The sequence below is a fragment of the Ochotona curzoniae genome, unplaced genomic scaffold (assembly GCF_017591425.1).
Source record: "Ochotona curzoniae isolate NIBS_2020 unplaced genomic scaffold, NIBS_Ocur_1.0 contig_523, whole genome shotgun sequence".
In the NCBI taxonomy this organism is placed as follows: Eukaryota; Metazoa; Chordata; class Mammalia; order Lagomorpha; family Ochotonidae; genus Ochotona; species Ochotona curzoniae.
Window position 1 is genome coordinate 813,498 of NW_024466459.1, and position 19,438 is coordinate 832,935.

The 19,438-nt window shown below is 37.5% G+C and overlaps 1 protein-coding gene across 1 annotated transcript in view; it reads left to right on the forward strand.

The window, feature by feature from the left end:
* TANC2 (tetratricopeptide repeat, ankyrin repeat and coiled-coil containing 2) overlaps positions 1 to 19,438 on the forward strand; it is a 280,763-nt gene that overhangs the window by 134,006 nt on the left and 127,319 nt on the right. The window lies entirely within an intron of this gene.

Here is a 19,438-nt window from a genome sequence, read left to right on the forward strand (position 1 = left end):
GGGCCATCCTCCATTGCCTTCCTGAGCTGGATTGAAAGTGGAGCAGCAGGAAATCCCAGAGCCTATGAAACCATGTCATAGAACAAAATAAAAAAAAAAAAAGGAAGAAAGAAAGTGGAGCAGCCAGGACACAAACCATTGCCCATAGAAGATGCCAGCACTAGCAGATGGAAGAGTAGCTTGCTGCACCACCATGCCAGCCCCTTCCATGCTGTTAGTAGAATGTTACTGTGCACACACAATATATAGAGGGCAACTAACAGCTTCAGGAATTGAAACATGATTAAAAAAGGAAGTTAATGATGGGAATAAAACAGAATAAAAGCAACTGTAATACATGGGGGAGAAAGGCACCTTGAAAAGGGCACAAAAATGGCTTATAAGCTTGAAAGAGGGGGAAATGTGCTTCGGATTATCTTGCAACTCAACACAGTTTAATAAATGTTAATTTTGAATTGAAAAAGGAGCTCACAAAAATGGCTTTTAGAAGCTATTTTTGAGAGAATTATTGCTAGTTTAACTTCTTTTAAAATTTCTAGAAGGATTTTATGATTTCAATAATTGAAAACTGTCCAGGGGAAGATATACTTGATTTATTTCTTTGTCAAGTTGGGAAAGAGCAAACTGCATCTCAAATCAGGGGCAGCCGTTTGGCTTACCTCATGTAGAGTTCCTGAGTTCAAGTGCTGGCTCCGTTCCTGTTCCAGCTTCCTGCTAATGTGTACCTTGGGAGACCTCAGGTTGTGATTGGTCCTTGCTACCCACATGACATACCTGGATTGAGTTGTCAGCTCTTACCTTCAGTCTGGCCCAGGTTTGGTTGTCGCAGGCATTTGGGGAATAAACGATAGCTTCTGTCTTTTTCAAGTAAAAGTGAAACACAAAATGCCTTTTATTAGACTGTTGTTAAATGATTTGTAAATTAGGAGATGATGAAAAATTAAACTGGGAAGAAATTTGGTGTTTTTTCAAGATTTATTTATTTGAAAGGCTGAGTTAGAGAGAGAGAGCTGGTTGCAGTGGCTGGAGCTGTGCCAAGCCAAAGCTTTTTCCAGGTCTCCCAAATGGAAGCTGAGACCCAATCACTTGGATCATCCCCCACTACCTTCCCAGGCACATTAGCAAGGAGTTGGACAGGAAATTGTACAACAGGAACATGAATTGGTGCCCTTATATAACGCCAGCATTGCAAGTGGCAGCTTACTACACCAAGACACCAACCTCAGCAATTAATGTGTGTAGATTTTAAATGTGTACTTTATAACCGTAAGTTCTGAACAAGAAAATGCTAGATGAAAAAAAAAATTAGTTCTGATATTACAGCCTCTTAATTTTGGTTAGCTGACAACTTTATGAAAATGCTTATAATGGCCCATTATTTTTGAAGCAATTACTTGCAAATAAATAAGGCAATGCACCTTTTTAAATTTCACTAATTTTTAATAATAGTTTTCTGTGTCACTGTTAATGTTCTATTAGTCCATCCTTTATTGAATTATTTGTAAAGTTTAAATAATAATTAAATCTTTGTTAATTTAGGATTTTTTGATTTTGTTCTGTTAGGAAATTAATATGTAAATCTTCAAGTAATAGGTACTTTATTTAGAGGAATTTATTCTGATAGTCTACTTACTAAATTACTAAACCTTTCATCAGACTAAAAGAACATTTTCTTTACACTTGCATGGCTTCCATCCTCCACTTCATGTGGGGCTATCTGTCATGTCTGACTTTTAGTATTCATACTTTTCAACAGATTTATGACTAATTTCTGTAAGTCGGATCAATGGTACAGCTATGAAATGTTGCTTTTTTGGCTCAGACAAAATGGATTATTTTCTGCTTTCTAGAACTGTTATTATCAGTGGAGATTTTTAAAAGGGGGACATATGAGAACTCATCTTGAATAACTAGTAGGAACTGATTGTATTAATAAATACAATTATATTTAGTTTGCATTACTGCATACATTTTTATTTTGTATGAATCTCAAATCTCTGATAGTGTTTTCAAAAATACAGATGCTCACCATTCTCTAGCTGTAATATGTCTTTCTTAGGTGTCAAATGTGTTCTGGTTATTATTCACAACATAAATTTTATGTAGAACAACATGTAGCAGTTTGAGAGCTGGTGTAAACTGGAGGGTAGCACATGGCAGATAGAACAGTTCTCGGTGTTACCCTTTCTTCAAGGGGTTGCTTATTTCACCATGTAAGTGCAGTCATGGGAAACAGCTAATCAGTGCATTGAGTAGGTTGGAAGGAAGCTGTTTCCACCTTTTCCCAGATTTCAGATGTGATGGGGTTTGAGAATAACAGTGACAGAAGTAGTATACCTTTAGTTTATCTTTCCCACCTCCACTCTAGCAAATTCATGGTACCCAAAGGTTTATAGAATCCTGCACTCCAGGTAAACTGCCTCTCATGATGCCAGCATCCCACACAGGCACTGGCTTAGACTCTTCTCTTGGCTGCTCCACATGCCATTCAGCTCCCTGCAAATGGCCTGGGAAAGCAGCAGAAGATAACTCAAAATGTTGGCCCGCTGCCGCCCACATGAGAAATTTAGTTGAAATTCCTGGTTTCTGGGTTTCCCTGGCTGCCACATGAGAAAATTGACCCAGTGGGTGGAAGATCTGTATGTCCCTTGCTCTCAGTAACATTTTTTTAAAGAGTTATTTATTTTTATTACAAAGTCAGATATACAGAGAGTAGGAGAGACAGAGAGGAAGGACTTCCATCCAATGATTCACTCCCCAAGTGAGCTCAACGGCCAGTACTGTGCTGATCCGGAGCCAGGAGCCAGGAGCCAGGAACTTCCTCCAGGTCTCCCACACGGGTGCAGGATCCCAAAGCATTGGGCTGCTTTCCCAGGCCACAAGCAGGGAGCTGGATGGGAAGTGGAGCTGCTGGGATTAGAACCGGCGCCCATATGAAATCCTGGTACATTCAAGATGAGAACATTAGCTGCTAGGCCACTGTGCCGGGCCCATCTCTGTAACTCTTTCAAATAAATAAACACACCTTTATAAAATCAAGCAGATTTAGCCTATGAAAGCTCTTTTAAAACTTTTTAAAAATACAGCTTTCCAGATAAATTTGTTTTCCACTTCTTCACCATTACAGGAGAGCAAATATTTTCTGATTATAATGTCTGTAATAGTTTTAGACTTAGCTCTTACATTGGGCCTTTGAACAGTTTTTAATTATTTTTTATATGGTATAAAATAAAGACCTAGCTTCATTCTTTTTAATGAAGATATACAGTTTTCTCAAAACCAATGTAGATTGCACTGAACGTCTAGATTACTTTGGTAACATTACCGTCTTAATATGTAAGTTTTCTAGTCTGTGTACAAGGGATGCCTTTCTGTTTATTTTTCCTTTCTTTAGTCCATCCCTAAGTATTTTATTCTTTTGTTGATGTAACTAATATCACTTGATATAAACACTTGGGTAAATATTTCATATGCTTAGAGTTAGTTAAGCCTCATAAAAATTCTGTGACTATGTGGAAAAACGGGCTTAGTACATAAGTAACTCATCAAGTTTTTTTTTTTTTTTTTTAGTAACAGTGCACTTTTAAAAGTTTATTAAATTTAAGTTTGAAAGGCAGAGAAACACAAAAAAAAAAAAATTAAGAGAGAGAAAGAAATCTTTCATCTGTTGATCACTCCCCAAAAGCCTACTATAGCTGGGTCTGGGTCAAGCTTAAGTCAGAAATAAGGAACTCAGTCTGGATCTCCCAGATGGGTGACAGGCACTTGAGCCGTTATCTGCTGACACACACAGGCAGGAAGCTGAATCTGAAGGGGTTGAACTGTATCCCAGGCACCTGCAATTGGGGTGTGAGCTACCCTACAATGTCTACCCTGACAGTTTCTTATAACTACTAAGTGCTAGAGCCATGACCTAGGTCTTTCAAATCAATACTTCCACTTCCTCATCCAATATGTATTCTTTCTCTCAACCTCTGCAGATTCCCAAAGCCAAGTCTAAGTGTTAAGAATCACGTTTTCAAGTGTTAGTTCACAACACTTCTCAAAACAAAACGTGTTTGTTGTCTCTGTATGACAATAAAATTCTTGGTTTTGGTATTAGATTCTTCCCATAGCAACTGCCTCTTTTTTTATCTGATAAATTTTAAAGTAGAGTTCTCTCACCATCTAAATAATTTATGCATTAAAGTTCTTGCTTTACAAGAAAATATTGTCTCCATGTTCCAACCTTCCCTTTATATACATAAAGTAATATTATGATCATTGCGCAACACTCCATGTCTATGATTGTACATCCTGTTTTGACTGGCGGTGGGAACAGCCAGCCTACAGACTGTATAAGACCCATGAAATCATCTGGTCTGACCCTGCCAAGGCAGCCACATGCAGGACTCAAAATTCAGTGAATCTGTAACAAGCTAATTTTTAAGTTGATAATTTGGTGTGACCTGTGATTGATGTTACAAACATCCAAATGGCCATTGGCAGAAGAAAGTTTTCCCACCTCTGGAAAACCAACGTTAATCTTATCTAATCTGGGTGAAAACACTGTGGAGTAATTTTTAACTCCATTTTAAAATACGTGTGGCACTCCCTTGGATGAAGGTGGAATTGAAAGTATAAATAAATGTTTACCGTGAATCACGGCTGCAATTCTCTAAGTGAATATCAGTGAGTTAGTGTGACTTAAGCTTGAAACGATCCCTAAATAACTCTTTGCTGGAAAATTGTGTTGTCTAGTTAAGGTGTTTCATTGTTTTCCTTTGCCGGAATGTATCAAGTTTCATATGAACACCATGTAGTCTGCACACTCTTCGGAGTTTTCAGCTCTTGTTTTCCCCTTTATGAGCTCTAGGACCCTGATCTTTCTTCCTGACTCTGTCTCAGAATTCTTGTACATGCCTCAGACTTCCCTTAAGTTCTCCTACTATCCTTCAGTTTTCCTACATTTCTGTCCTGGGGTCGTGGTTTATGACTGTCTACCAGCCCCAGTTTTATTGTAAAAAAAATTTTATTAAAGTTTCTAGCATGTAAGAGTCCGTTGAGTAGAAACCAATGCTGGCTTTGTCAGAACTCAGCAATAAAATAATTATTCTGATGAATAGCAATGCTTCAGTTAAATTCTACTAAAAGACATAAAACCTTTAAGAATTAAATTATTATCATTTCTTCTTTACTGAGAAATATTGAGTAAATGAAATGTTGTATTATTTTTTTAATCATCTAAGAAGATTGTGATGAAAGAGATTAATATTGGCTATTTGTAGCTTGCATATTGCGTATAAATCACTTCAAGTCTCACTCCTGATAGTGATTTTTAAAGGAAGCCTCAAGTACGGCACTCGTAGAAGAGGTGAGAGTTCTGCTATATTCCCAAGCTGATTTTTGGCAAAGAATTGTGCTTTTAGAGCTTTAGGCCTTTGTTGCCTTGGAGACAGTAACAGCCCTCCACCTCTTTTTCTAATCATACACTCAAAATACACACACATATCCTGAGGTTTGAAATACTGGTTAGTTGCGTGCAGATTTTGAGTAAGTACCCTTTTCAAAAAGAAGTCCCTTATTCTTCCAGTGCTTTCTCATTTTTATCCTCCAAAAAATAAAGAAGTCGTCTGGATATTGTAATGATGCGGTATATGGCTTTTTATAGGGTATTTCAGGAATAATTTTAAATCTTCTGTGGGTTACTGATAATGTGCTGAAAAATGTGCTGATCTTAAGCGGGTGTTTTAGACACCTGTAGATAGGGCATTAATAATAATGCATACAATTCAGTTTCAAAATAAAGTGATACTTTTTTGTCTGTGCTATACAAAGTGCTTTAACCCTATTATACTTCGTTTAATACAAGTCATTTTTAAAGTCTCTAAACAATTTTTATAAAATATTTTTAAATTTCATAATATATTAAAAATGTTTAACTGTGTACTTGAATAGGTCAAGAGGATCCCTGCACTTTTTCTTTTAGAATTCAGCAGAATAAATTTATGTGTGCTTTCAATAAGTGACTTTTATCAATAAATGGTTCTTAATCCCTTACAAGGAAAGATTTCCATTTTGTGGAATACTCTAGTCCAAAGACCCCATGATTAAATTCATAATTAAATCACATTTCTTTTTTTTTGAAGTATTATTTATTTGTAGATAAGGAAAACTTTCTGGTTATAATTGTTGTCCATAAAACCTTAAAACTTAATCCCAGGCTATCCTTGATTGCTATATGTATATAATGGCAAATGAAAAATAAGATTTTTTTTTTATAAAAGATGCTTGCTCTATAAAGAGAGGGAAAAGGTAGCATAGCAGGGTATAATAGGTGATCACAAGTTATGCTCATTTTAAATGTTAGATTGTAACTTTTTCCGTTTTTTGGGAATTTTTAATGAGACCCATCTCTTCTATGAAGAATGCAGTTAGGGTGTTTTTTTTTTTTTTCTGGCACAAAAACTAGGGTAACCTGATCCGAGTCTGACAGAGTGTTGTTCATTTAAGTGCTTCCATCTGTTGCCTGCTGCTCCCCTTACTCATGACCCCTCTGTGTTTCTCTCCTTCCTTTTCCCCTTCTCTGCCCCTCTGTTCCTCTCCCTTTTCTTTCTCTTTTCTATTTCTCCCCCTGTTCCCACTCTTTTCCTCTCTTCATCCCTTGCTACTTCCCTCTGCTTCCTCCTCCTCCTCCTTTCTGTCTGTTTCTCTGTCTCTCTCTCTTTTTGTCCTTAGCCCCTCTGAGGAAAGCAAAGTTTGTTGAGAGCCCACGCATTCCAGAATCCGAGCTTGGCTCACCAACCCTCACTTCAGCTCAGAAGCTGGACGTGGATGCGTACTGCCCCGGTAAGCATGCATGCAAAGTGTCTGCTCCGCAGGAGGATTAGGTCAGGTCCGTCCAGCAGAGCAGTGTTTTGCATGGATACTACTTACAGAAACACGTATGACCTCTTTTGCAGCTGATTACACATTTCCGTTACAGAGGATGGTTATTACTGAACATCCTGCTTTCGCTGTTGATATTACAATGCAGTATTACAAGTCATTTCAAAAATAATTCTGAAAATATTTACATTATTTTTGTAGATAAGTATTTTTTTTATTTGAAATTTTTGAGGAAATGGCCATATGCAAGCAGAACTGTTAGAGGCATAAGTAAGAAGTCAGCACTGGACTTTTCACATATGAATCATTATGTTTAATTCCTGTTGGCTTTCTGTATAGTTAAAGGAAATGTTTGTGATGCTGGAAATATTAGTCTTGAATTAGAAAAGAAACATTATAGATTCTTGAGTTGGGCTACTTTTGGACATCTGCTTTTTAGAAATACCTCTACTCATGAATGGCCTGTAAACACATGTAAGAGTTCATTGAAACCCGTCTTGTGTGCGAGCCAAACTTGGGCAGACCCATTATCAATGCTTAGATTCTTGGAAACTTAGATGAGTTGCCTGGCAACATCCTTTACACTTTCTCTACAGTGAGTCTGTAAAACTGTGTCCAAAGTGTTCGCAGCTCTAGTTCAGGATACAGATGAAACCACTGGTATAAGACCTTAGAGGACTTGGTTTTAGGTCTTATGTTTATTCCTGCTCATTTTAATTTTAATTTACACTAAATGCAGCCATTGCATATTTACAATTTTGGAGGTCAGGAAAGTAAAATAGCTCCCACTGCTAGTGAAGACACCCGTAGCTTTAATCTGCAGGGTCAGGATGCTATACACTGAAGCCAAATAAGACAGGTTCAAATGAACAGGAAACCCAGGAAAAGGGGGACCAAACCTGGCAAAATGAGAGACATCTGATTTTATGGCTCAGTTTTGAATATGGAAGAACCTTGAGGATTTCCCTCTCAGCATGTTGAACATTGGACTTCCTCCACTGTTGTGGGTGACTGGGGTTTTTTTCCAAAATAAATAAGTTATATGTCAGGGTGGAATTTCTGTTTCCACAAGAAACAAAATTGCTCTCCAGGTGACATTGGAAACATAGAGGTGGAAAAATATTTTTTATGTTCTGAGGTATTGTCATGTTGCTTGGCAGTGAAATGCTGTGCTTCACACTTTATGCAAATGTTAGTGGTTTAAATAAAGTAACTGCTAATTCCGTTTTCCTTGTTTGAATTTTGAGGGGGAAAAAACCTCCATCAGAGACCTTTTATGTTCCGTTTATTCTTTTTTTTTTTTTTTGTTCTTTTTTTTTGTTCCGTTTATTCTTGCACATCATAATGACTGTCAGGACAGCCAAGTCTTTGATTCCTCATTGCCTGTCTGGCATCCTTAATGTGAAATAACCACTAATATGGTCATAAAGGAAAGTAGCTGTTGTTTGTTGGAATACCAATGGTGAGTCACTTCGAGTAATTCTATCATTTGATTATTTCTTTATATGTCCGGCAAGCATCTATTTGCTGATTTGGAATTGAACCAAACTCAACCTCGTGAAAATTTTTAGAAAGGCAGGAGGAAACCAATCATGATGCTAGAATCATAATTGCCACTCTAGTCACACCTTCCCTTACTTGTCTGAAGCGGTTTAAAAGCATATAACTTCACAGTGACTTGCTCTTTTACAATACATTTTTTAGGGACTGTTGTACAGCTAGTTAGCAGTCAGTTGTAATGCAAGCCTCCTGTATGGGGGTGCTGCTTCAAGTCTGTGAGTTGGATTTTGTCTCACAGTTAAGTTCTCCTTTAAGATCTACCTGCCTGCTAGTACACCTGGGAAGGTAGCAGCTGATCCCCTGCTGCCCATGTGGGAGACCAGGATGGAGTCCCTGGCTCCTTAGAGAAAATAAGATACAAGATCTTTGTCGATGCCTCTCCCTCTCTCTGCCATCTATCTGTCTTTAAATAATAAATGAATACTTAATGATTATAGTGTCTTTATGTTTCTACTGAGGTAACCATGGCAACTGTTGTAGCACAGCAGCTTAAGCTACCTCCTTTGACAGCGGCATCCCCATATGTGTGTGCCACTTCCCAGTTCCCTCTTAACGCATCTGGGATAGGAGCAGAAGATGGTGCAAACACATGAGGCACTGCCACCTGCATGAGAAGTCTGGATGAAACTCCTGGCTCCTTGCTTCAGTCCGACCCAGCCCTGGCCACTCTGGTCTTTTGGGGAGTGAATGTTACTCTGCCTTTCAAATAAATAAATGAAGCTTTAATTAAAAAAAAAAAAAAAGCTTAAGCTATGACCCCTACCAAGTATCAAAGGTTAGCAACAGACAAATGAGTTAATTAAAGTGTTAGGACTCTGAAAACAGTACCTCCACGTAGTTAGTTGGCAGGCAGGCTGAGTGCCTTGAGCTACAGATTGGAAAACCAAGCAGCGAGGCCTCTGTGACTCTTGCCCCCAACCCATATGCAGGGAATGGAGACTTTCTCTGAAATTCCTTTATCTGTTTAAAGATAAATCCACCGAAAAGGAACTCAATTATTAGGAATCACCTTTCTGGAATCTCATCACCCAAGGAAGATTATCACGTATAAGATGGGAGGTTGAGACCATACCCAGACAGTCACAGGCTGGCACCCATTATTCATCTTTCCCACAAAACAGATTTTCCACCGGATCACCTCGGTCCTCCCTGCACCTCTCCCTGATGAATAGTGTAAGCTTCTGCATCTTACTCAATATTGGAGTACTCGCTTGTCTCACTTGTGATGGCTCCCTGCACATAATTAATTACACCTTTTCTCCTGATAGTCTGTCCACTCTTAGTTCATATCATAAACTCAAAAATGGTATCTTTAAAAAATAAAGAGAAGGTTTTTCTGTACCGTTAGGAAGCAAACATCAATTTAGCCTTTGGAAAAAAAAGTTATAGAATATACACTAGCAAAAAATGATTATTTTATGGTATATTCATAATAATGCAGTCAAAGCTAATGTCTGATAACTTATTATCTACCTGCATTACTCATTATTACATCTGCAAACTTAGGAAAATATTCTATCTTGACAACAAATCATAAACTCAAAGTTAGAGCTGTGGTTCTCAAATGTTAGCATACTCTGTAATTACCTAGGGGACTTGTCCAAATTCAAATTGCTGGATCCACCCTCAGAATTTCTAATTCAGTAGATCTGAAGTGAGTCAAGAATTTGCATTTGCAGCAAATTCCCAAACGATGCCGAATCTGCTAGTTAAAGTTCCACACTTTGAGATTTAGTTAGATTAAAGGACTACTGTAGGCTGCTTACAAATGATACAATGAACAAATTTAGATGGCTGTGGAATTCATGTTACTACTGTTAGTAATGTTTCTTTATTACATAAGCTTAAAACTTTCTGTAGCTATATATTAGATTGAAGTAATAAAACCTTTATGTTTGAGAAATAAATGAATTTGCTTATTTTTACTGGTTTATCTACTTGTACCTAGGATCTGCTTATTGGTGTCTAGTGTTTCTGCTATTATTCTACTTGTACAAGGAAACTGTAGATCAAAAACCAAGTCATTAATGTTTAGTCTTCAAAGCATAAATTAAGTCTGTAGAATTACATTCTAGGATGTTTAATTCCAGTTTCTTTTTTTTTTTTTAAGATGTATTTATTTTTATTTGAAAGGCAGATTTACAGAGAAATCTGCTGGTTGGTTCACTCACCAGATGGCTGCAATGGCCAGAACTGAGCTGATCTAAAGCCAGGAGCCAGGAGCTCCTTTCTGGCATCCAGCGTGGGTATAGGGTCCCAAGTACTTGGGCCATCCTCCACTGCTTTCTCATCCGTTTCCCACAGATGGATCAGAAGTAGAGCAAACAGGGCATGAACTGGCACCCATAAGGAATGCTAGCTCCACAGGGTGGAGGATAGCTGCTGAGCCTCAGTGACGCACCATGGGATTTTTTTAGTCCCCCACCCCCCAGTCAAATTGCTATAGAAAGAAAGTGTGGGGAAAAAAAGTATACAGTGTATATTGCTTCAGTAACTGTTGTTTCTGGAGGTGGTTGTGTTAACAAAACCACCAGAAAAGAGGATGTTGAGGAAATTGTGTTGGGTAATTGTCTCCCAGTGGAGAATGTAAGTGATTCACTAGGTTCATAAGCAGAATTTCTTGTTGAACTCAGAGTGAACACAGTGTAATCCAGAGAGACGTTGTCCTGCCGTCCTACGACTCGGCAAAGTGCTTGTTACTATACTTTGATTTTTGTAAGTCAGCCTTTCAGATGAGCTAAGTTCTACATTTATGAAAAATGCTAGCAAACTGGTATATCTTGATTAAAGAATTCTTCCCAAAATAACAGAACAGACTCATTTTCTGCTCTGTAACTTGTTTCCCTGCTAGATATGTGACTCTGGGCTAATCACTTTTCTAACTATCAGTCTCCTCATCTGGAAGTAGGAATAATATTATTGATTTATATTATATATATAATGCATACTATATTAATATAGACTTAAAATGTAATTATACTAATATGATAAATATGTAGCATACATTTATATACATACATATAAAACATTTAACAGAATGCTTGGCCTATAGAAAATGCTTGTGAATATTAGCTACTTTTTTTGGTATTACAATGATAATCATGAGATGGAGCACATGATGTTAGCATATTTTTAAAATCAGAAAAAACAGTTATAGGGATTTGGAGTCATTTTTACTTAATTGTGTCTTAACATGATTCAGTTCTTGTTATTCTACTAGTCCTATGAGCTGAAATATGCCGTGTAACTTCTCTGTATTTCAGTCTCCTATCATAGCAATTCATATATAGTGTGTCATTATTTCTGTAATTTTGAAATTCATGTATCCGCAGAGATAGGTTAATATATACTCTTAGGAAAAGATATCCAGTAGATCATAGCACTGGATTTTATCTGAGGAAGAAGAAAATGGGAACTGGTGGAAAAGCCAGAAATAATTTTGATATTAGCATAGCTTGTATATGACTGGTGGGCTTATAAACAAGTGGGCTCCTTTCTTAGTCAGCATGTGTTGGTGAATGAGAGTCGGGTTCTGGAGCATTTAATTTATGGTTCTGCACTTCATAGATGTGTGCTTTGTCTAACTTTAATAGCTTAAGTTTAAATAAAATTGTAGTTAAAAACATACTTATCTTTCTTTAAAAGGAAAAAAAGACCTGTCACATAGGATTGTTAACTGAGATTAAATTGAATCTCGATGTGCACAAGACACATCGTTAGCTATGGAAAATAATCAGAGAAGTTAACAGCCTTGTTGTTACTCTTATTTGCTGTCATTAACATTACACTTTTCTGTGTTTCCTAAAGTTTGTACAGTGAACTTGTATTGGAAATTTTAAATAATCAGGTGCCATTACAAGAAGGTCTTACTCTTTGTTTATATTTTAGTTCTTAAGTGTTTGCATAACACATCATAGTAATACAGAATTTCAAGTGGAGAATGAAGCTTGGCACAGATGGCAGGCCACAGTGACAGTTTTATAACTTTTGTCTATGTGTGCAAGGTTAAGGGCCAGAGTTCAAACCAGTCTTCTGAACAGACGGGCTTTTATTCATACCAAGTCTCTTCAGAGGAATTTGAGTTTAATCTTTTTGTATCGGTCCTTTTAAAGCTCCTTTAAAATGGCATTGTTTTTCAAAGGGTTGTGTTATTTAACATAGCAGCAAAATTAGAATGTGTCTTAAATTCAAGAAGAAAAGAGAGCTTATCATAGTTATTTGGTACATATTCATAAACACTCATATTTAACATCTATAAAGGGCTTTTCATTTGGATTTCTTTTATCAGCACTGCATAAGGCAAGTAGAAGCCATTATAAGTAAATAAAATATTTTACAGAAAGTGACTAATTCCTATATTTTCCCAAATCCTGTCCAGTGATAATCATTTCAATTAAAAGGAAAAGTCAGTCACAATCATTTCAATTAAAATGAAAGTTAATTTTTATTTTTATTCTTTCTTTTTAAAAATTTCTGAAAACTAGAAAATGTTATCTTCATCCTAAATAATTAAGTATGCTTCTTTTGTTATGCTACAAGTTTTATACTTAGAAATATAATCTTGTAAATGGCTTTGCATTGGCCTATGGATACTAAAAGCCTTTTTTGACATCTTCTGTTTCTTTTTAGATTTTATTGTAAACATGGTGAATGTAAAGTAAAATTTTCTAAAAAGATTTCTTCCTTATTTATTTGGAAAGGTGCAGAGAGAGAGAGAAAGAGAGAGACAAAAGATCTGTCTGCTGCCTCACTCCCCAGATGGCCTCAATGGCAGAGGCTGGGCTGAGCTGAAGCTGGGAGACAGGATCTGCACCCCTGTCTTCCATGTTGGTTGCAGGAGTCCAAACACCCGGGTCAAATCCAGGAGCTGGTAGTGCTTCCAGTTCCTCCGTGTGGGTCATCTTCTGCTACTTTTTCAGGACCATTAGCCGGGAGATGGGTAGAAAGTGGAGCAGCCAAGACACTGTTGTTCATGTGCGATGTCATGGTTCCAGGCAAAGGCTTGACCTGTGCCAGCCCTGTAACTCAAGTTAAATGGCTGAGATTTAGTTAGGGTGCATCTGAGTTCTTTAAAATCATAGATGAAAACTGTCTTAGTTATACATGTTTACTTCTTGCTATAACAGGTTTTCAGAGCAGCCTGACATCTCTCTCTCATCACAAAAAGCATTATAATGATATAAATGAAATAGACTTAATGATTAAAAATATATATATAAACCCAAAAAGTTGAACAGTGGGTAGATTTGAAAGTAGACTGGGGCCCGGTGCAGTGGCGCAGTGGTTAAGGTCCTCGCCTTGCACGCCCGGGATCCCATATGGGTGCCGGTTCTATCCCGCCAGCCCCGCTTCCCTTCCAGCTCCCTGCCTGTGGCCCGGAAAAGCAGTCAAGGACAGCCCAAAACTTTGGGACCCTGCATCCACGTGGGAGACCCGGAAGAGGCTCCTGGCTTCGGACTGGCATAGCATCAGCCGTTGCCCTCACTTGGGGGAGTGAATCATTGGACGGAAGATCTTCCTCTCTGTCTCTCCTCTCTTTATATCCGCCTTTCCAATAAGAAAATAATAAAAATAAATCTTTAAAAATATTTATATGAATATGCTGAAGAAGGAAGTAATTAAATTCCAGTGCTTGCCTAATGAGTTTATGATGGTTAATATAATAGTTAATACATGGAAGACTGAGAGATAAAAATATAATTTCTGTGTATTTTAAGTATAAGATATACTGTGTGATTGCCAGTTATATGAAAAGAAGTACTCCAAAGAATGTGAATATAAATATTCTTTCCAATTTTCTTATGCAAGTAAATTCTTAATGTGTGAGAAAGTTATTTGAACAGATGCTTTGATGACTGAATTTTTTCACTTTGAATACTTTCAATTTCCTAGTTTATAGTTCATCATCATTTGGAGGGTTAATCTCATCACAGGTGACTTTTTAGGATAACTTTTGTTGAGGTGTTGTATTTCATAAATTTTGAAGACTCTACCTACAAATATGTTATATAGATCTATAACTTAGATATCCAAATGAGCAGTTTTTCAATTAACCATGAGAGACATTTCAGCTTTCTGTATTTGAGGAAATAACGTGCAGTGATTTAGAGCACAGATATTAGAGCCGGATTGCCTTTGTTTGTCAGCTTACTGCTTGTGTGATCTTGGCACATTACTAACTGTGTGTCTATGTAACACCATAAAATGTAGTAGCTTGTTTTCTCCATGTTTGTGAATCAGGAATTTATGCAAATAAAGCTTAGTTAGCACATGGTTCTCACAGGTGACAATTGGGGTTGTAGTCATCTCCTAGTTCCACCAAGGAAGAACCCTCTTGTGTCCCTGGGGCCTCTAGATCCCTGATCAAGATTATGTCCACTAACTAGTTGGTACTTATGCTCTCATGTGCTAAATATTTTAAGCACTGGCCTTGTCTTGGTCCTTCACCGTATCATCCTATCATTTTCTATAGCAGGCATGTAGCCTAGCGATTTAAGATGCTGCTTAGAATGTCTGTGTCTCATGTTGGAGTACCTGGGTTTAACACCCAGCACCTAACTGAGGTAGCAATGAAGGCTCAAGTGACTGGGCTCCTGCCATCTCTGAGGAAGACAGAATTGAGTTCCCTGCTCATAGGTTCAGCCCAGCCATTGGAGGCATCTGAAGAGAACTTATACTTCTCTTTCTCCCTGACTTTCAACATAAATAACATTTTTCAAAAGAACAGATTCAAATGGCTAACAGACATATGAAAAGATGCTCAGGCTCCCTAGCCATAAGAGAGATACAAATGAAAACCACGTTGAGGTTCCAGTGAAACTGGCCTACGTTCCAAACTCAACTAACAACACCAGCTGGCGTGGATGTGGGGAGAAAGGCACCCTCCTTCATTGCTGGTTGAAGTGTAGGCTAGTACAACCACTGTAGAAATCAGTATGGAGTGTGCTTGGAAAATTGCAAATAAACCTGCCAAATGACCCAGCTATCCCGCTCCTAGGAATGTACCCAATAGAAGTGAAATTGCGTATGTGAAAGGGATCTGTAATCCTGTGTTTACAGCAGCACAATCTACAATACCAAAGACATGGAAACAAACCAGATGTGCGTCCAAGGAAGGGTGGTTAAAGAAACTGTGCTACATCTACTCCATGGAATATTATTCAGCTATTAAGAAGAATGAAATTATTCTATTTACAACCAGGTGGTCCCAACTAGAGACCATTATGCTCAGTGAAATGAGTCAATCACAAAAGAACAAATACTATATGTTCTCTCTTATATAAGGAAATCAACATGGAAAGTGTAACTTCAACTGCCTTCCTAGAACATAAGCAGGGAGCAGGATGAGAAGTGGGGCCACCGGGATTAGAACCAGTGCCCATATAGGATCCCAGTATGTGCAAGGATATGACTTTTAGCCTCTAGGAGGCCATGCCAGGCCATGCTCTCAATTTTTGTGTTAAAGTACCCAAGTTAGAGCTGGCGAACAAAAAGAAATGAATATTAGAGATTTTCTAGCCTGTGTAAGTTTCGTGTAAGGCAAGAAAATACAATAACATCAAGCATAATTTCTTTTGTGTTTAAGCATAACATTTTCATAAAACACATAAATCTTTTTGGTGTAAATATAGGGCTAGTTTAATCAGTCAGAGTTTATTGAATATTTATTATATGCTAGGCAATAAGTACACTATAATCTGTGGATAAATCAGTCAAAAGAATAAGCATGACCCAACTACTTATGTTCTAGTTGAACAGTCAATAAAATAAGCTAATTAACAAATGAGTGTAAATAGCACTTAGTGATATAAAAAAGAAGAAAATAGTAATGTGAATATTCAACAGAGATCTAAGCTATTAGAAGGAAAATCATGAGGCAACCCATTGAAATAAGTGTTAGAAACACTGTCATAGCGTGTAATAAATCTGAGGAGCACTTACAGAAATACGATATACCCAGCAGCCACTGCGGTAAAATATTCCCGGTGTCTGACATCGAGTTAATAATTACCAGCCATGTAAAGAAATAAAATGCCTCCTATAATTAAGAGGAAAATATTAATTGGCATTAGCCAATACACCAGTGGATAGAATTAGTAGGCAAGCAATAAAATATTACGATAGTATTGGTTTTGTGTGTTTTCAAAGATAGAGAACTTATTTTAGTATGTTGAAACAAAAAAAAAATTCAATAGGAACTTCCAGAGATAAGAATTAGGGTATTAGAGATTTAAATTAAAAGGAAATAGGTAGAGTTATCATCAGGGAATATGTAGAAGAAAAGATTATAGATCTTATAGAAGAATATGCAGGACACTGTGTTGTGTGGGGGAACATCTGGCTACACTATGGACTGGTTAAGTGATTTTGTTTAGATGTTGGGACTTATTTACTTACTGATTTGAAGAACAAAGACAGAGAATGAGAGAGAAGCAGGAACACTCATCTGCCAGAGACCAGGGACCAAGACTCCAATCCAGACACTCCAATGTGAGAAGTGGGTGACCAATCAGCAGCTTAGCTACTGTACCAAATACCCACTCCTGGTTGTACCTTTGAAAGGGTCACTTAATTTCTCTGCAGCTTGGTTCCTTCATTTGTAAAATGCATGAAAATAATGTAAGTTAATGTTTGTGAAATGTTTAGTTGCTGTTACAAAATAAGTATTAAACATGGATATTCCAAAAGTTCATGGAAAATGGAATTAAATGATGTTTATTATGACCAGCATTGTGGTATAGTGGGTTAAACTACTGCCTGCAATACCAAAAGCCTACATGGGGATTAGTGAGTCCCAGGTGCTCCCTACCAATGTGCCTGGGAAAGCAGTGGAAGATGGTTCAAAAGCTTGGGGTCCCTGTCACTCATGTGGGAGGCTAAAATGCAGTTCCAGGCTCCCTGGTTCAGACTGGCTCATCCCCAACCATTGTATTCATTCCTCCCATTTGAGGAAGGAACCAGTGAATTGAAGACCTCTCTTCCTGGCTCTGATTCTTTGTATCTCTTTCAAATAAAAGAAATGAATCCTTTTTTTTTAAATAATACCATGCTTATTTTGTTACAAAAATTAAAATCCAGACAAATTTTAATTTCTTTTATTTCTTTTAACAATTTTTTATTAATGTAAGAATGGATTTCTTATTTTTCATAATTATACTTCTAAAGATTAGCATACATCATATATATTTTCTTCTAAAGATCCCATACTTAATGTTAAATAAATCATGTAATAATGATCCATCTTATTTTCTTTTTTTTTTTTTAAGGATTTATTTTTTATTATTTTTTCATTGGAAAGGCGGATATACAGAGAGGAGAGACAGAGAGGAAGATCTTCCGTCCGATGATTCACTCCCCAAGTGAGCGCAACGGGCCGATACTATGCCAGTCTGAAGCCAGGAGCCTCTTCCGGGTCTCCCACGCGGGTAGCACGGGTCCCAAAGCTTTGGGCCGTCCTCTACTGCTTTCCCGGGCCACAGGCAGGGAGCTGGATGGGAAGCGGGGCTGCCAGGATTAGAACCAGTGCCCATATGGGATCCCGGGCGTGCAAGACGACGACCTTTAACCACTTGCGCCACCGCGCCGGGCCCCATCTTATTTTCTTTGTATATTACTATGAATACGTATGAATACTGATGACCCATATATATCTCTATGTCATATAAATTATCTTACTACTTGGTGTATATAGAATATATGTGATAATTATCAGGATAGCTTTCTAGAAGAGATTGAAGTGGTCTGGAATCAGAAATCAGAGCAAATTGGAAAAAAGCTAGTTTAAGCTATCAGGAGAGGCAATATTATTCATAAATTGGAAAGGAGTAATTTTACCTTTTCATTTTATCATGGAAAACAAGCATTCAGTCCATTCTGCAGGAAAAAATATATATATAAATCTAAATGCTTAATATATAAATCTAAATCTAAAAAAATATAAATCTAAATAAAAACAATCTTGCCATTCTTATTTCTGCAGCAGAAAAATCTGTCTATATTGCTTCTTAGCGAGAAGAGTTGGAAAAAAAAGAGGCTCATTTTAACTCTGACATAATTTAGAATTTTATGTAGATTTTTCACAGATAAAACACTCATTTTAGTGCTGGTATGCACATATATGTATACTTTCTGACCCAAACTAGTGACTTCATTAGCAAAGTGTTAAAATGCAGAATAACAATTTAATCTATTGGTAGAAGATGTATATTACTGAGTATCCTAAACAGTAAGAAGTTCTGTTTTCGCTTGTAATCATGCAACACTACAGTTAAAACTTGTTTTGGTTAAAGAATGTATCTGACTCCATAGAAAATTTGTTATAATGTTTTATAAAACCTGTTCCTCTGTGGATTGTTACTAGCTAATATTAAATATATCTGAACTTAAAACCTTCAGAAAACATCGACAGGCAGGCCCTACCTGAAGTTTTCATGTATTACATCTGTAATAGATCATTTCAGTTCTCTGGCTCATTTTAATGTGGTTTCTGTGAATCCTTTACTGGGAAAGCAGTTTGTCTTTAGAGAGAGAGTGATTAAAAAAAAAGAGAGATAGAAGAAAGAAACTCCTACTGACTCTGCTCTGTTATCTCTCAGTCAAAGTAAGAAAAACTGATTGTCTAGGAGGATGGCGATCTTTAAAAGAGGCTCAAAATGAATGCCAGAAATCGAGAATTTTAGAGCTCTAAATTACAAGGCATCACAAGTCTTGTACTTTGGGGTCATTCGTAAAATATGGAGTATTTGGGCCCGGCGCAATAGCGTAGTGGTTAAAGTCCTCACCTTGCACATACTCAGGATCACTTATGGACGCCGGGTCTAATCCCTGTGGTTCCGCTTCCCATCCAGCTTCCTGCTTTGTGGCCTGGGAAAGCAGTCAAGGACGGCCCAAGCCTTGGGACCCTACACCCACGTGGGAGACCCAGAAGAGCTCCTGGCTCCTGGCTTTGGATTGGCTCATTAGGGCCACTTGGGGAGTGAACCATGGGATGAAAGATCTTCCTCACTGTCTC